Below are 2,439 nucleotides of genomic sequence, written 5' to 3'. Positions count from 1 at the left end.
GCATTAACATGATGCTTTCGTGATTTTGAGACTTCTTCAAGTCTAGCCATAGCTTTTTCAAACTTCAAATTGATTGTGTCAATATGAGCACTAAGTTGAGCACCCAATTGAGTAACGGAGTCCACTTCATGCTTTCCTCCTATAGTAGCCTTGCGAGGTCTACTATATTGTGATTTATCGACCGCCATTTCCTCAATCTTGTTCCATGTTTGATTGTCATCAACTTTGGTGAACATTCCATTTGATCCCATGTTGAGAATGTTCCTTGAATCCTCATACAAACCGTTCCAAAATTGTTGTACCAAGAACCATTCGCTAAGTCCATGGTGAGGACATGAGCGACAAATTCCCTTAAACCGCTCCCAAGCTTCATACAAAGATTCTTCATCCCTTTGCTTAAAACCCGTAATTTGAGCTCTTAGCATGTTAGTCTTTTCCGGTGGGTAGAATTTTTTGTAGAAAGCTAGAACCAACTTCTTCCAAGAATCTATTCCGAGAGTGCCCTTGTCAAGGCCCTTCAACCATTGTTTCGCGGTGCCGATTAGAGAAAAAGGAAATAAGACCCATCGAATTTGGTCTTGAGTCACACCGGTTTGAGAGATTGCATCACAATAGTCGCAAAAGGTTTCCATATGAGAATGAGGGTCTTCACTAGGCATCCCTCCAAATTGGCTCCTTTCGACTAATTGGATAAAGGCGGATTTGGCAATAAAATTTCCGGTTAGATGTTGTGGTGTAGGAGTACCATTGGGTAGGTTCTCCTCGGTGGGTATGGAATGTGACGAGAATTTAGGCATTGTAGGTTGATTTTGTGGGGTATTGTGTAATGGGTTCTCCTCTCCTTCTATTGCGAAAGGGTTGATGAACTCAATAGTTGGTTGAACAACTTCACTAATACCTCTTAAATTCCTCCTACCAAATCTCCTATTGTTCGTCAAGGTTCTTTCAATTTCACGGTCAAAAGGTAACAAATCACCTTGTGACCTTCTAGACATGCAAAATATCAAACAACTCGAAAACAATTAGAACAAACCTTCAGGAGTTTTACTTCCCCAAGGCGAAGAAAGACACAACTAATAACAATAAAAGGAAATCTAAATCAAGTAAACACCGTCCCCGGCAACGGCGCCATTTTTGTACGGTCCGTTTCGTGTTCACAATTAAAGGTGTGGTCGTTGGGTCACGTCCGAATCAAAACACAATTTATAGCTTCACAAACAACTCTACAATTAGTAAAGAGGCACGTAAAGGTCGGATCCCAAGGGACGGGTATTGAAATGAGATTTCTATTGAAACTAGTGGTGTCTTAGGGGTGTCACAATTTAGGTTGATGTAAAAGGTCACTAACTAAAATAGCAATGAAAATAAACAAGCAAGATGAATTAAAAGGGGTGTAAACAATTGACTAAAAAGCACTAGGGTGTCATGGGATCATAGGGGAATCATGGGAATTGATCATACAAACATGTTCTCAAATTATAAGCAAGCAATTATTGTTGTGATGGATTGAGTTGGGTTATATCTTACAATCCTAGGAAAGTTTGGGTCCCGGAGCCGAATCGATTAGATTGTACAACACCTACAAGTCGACTTAATCTTCCCTACTCAACAACATGCATGGTCTAATGAGACTCGAGTTGGGTTATGTCTTACAAGTCTCATTCAAAAGATAGGAGATGGTGGTAAATGCAAGGATTCATAGGTTTAGCATTTCATCAAATATAACATGTGCATGAGTTGAGATCAAAACAAGCAAGCAAATAAAACATGAAAGCATATTAATTTAAGCATGAATCATTCCCCATGTTGGTTTCCCCTAATCACCCAGTAACCCTAGCTAAGAGACTACTCACTCATTATCATGTTGATCATGCTAGTAAGGTTGTCAATCATACCAACAAAATGAAACATGATGAATAAATGAAAGTAATTAACAATAATTAAAAAGGGATTAAGAGAACTATACCTACTAATGATTCCAATAATAAAGCAAAGATAAAAGAAGTATTTGATGGCTGATTGAGAGGTTGTCAATCTCCAAATAATAACCCAAATAATCTTCAATTACCCAAAATAAAGGATGAACAAAAGAGAGATTAAGGAAATAAAACTTGTATTAGAACTTGATTAATTGTTGATTACAAAACTAAAGAGAGATTTGATTGATATTAACTACTCTAATTCTTGATAAGAAGAACATCCTCTTCTAATTAGACTAATGGGGTATTTATAGTGGAAATTAGGGGGATGAATTAGGGTTAACTAAGGGCTAAACTAGTAATTACACTTTTTAGATTGAGCAGGGAGGAGCCGGTATTTTCCGAAGGAAGGGCTTCTTTCTTTGTAGCTTGGAGAAGACGAAAATGCGCTGTAGAGGAATCCGAGTGGATCAGGGTTGGGACGGGCGGATTCTGGCGATGTAACACGAGCGGATTCAAG

At 38.5% G+C, this 2,439-nt stretch overlaps 1 non-coding gene across 1 annotated transcript; it reads left to right on the top strand.

Annotated features, from left to right (window-relative positions):
* The first annotated feature begins 318 nt into the window (after window positions 1-318).
* On the top strand, window positions 319-425 carry LOC141645644 (small nucleolar RNA R71). Its single transcript, XR_012545122.1, has one exon. It is a non-coding gene; the product is annotated as a small nucleolar RNA R71 (small nucleolar RNA).
* The last annotated feature ends 2,014 nt before the right edge of the window (window positions 426-2,439 follow it).

This window comes from Silene latifolia, chromosome 2 (assembly GCF_048544455.1).
Source record: "Silene latifolia isolate original U9 population chromosome 2, ASM4854445v1, whole genome shotgun sequence".
NCBI lineage: Eukaryota > Viridiplantae > Streptophyta > Magnoliopsida > Caryophyllales > Caryophyllaceae > Silene > Silene latifolia.
This window is presented reverse-complemented; position numbering and strand designations above follow the sequence as displayed.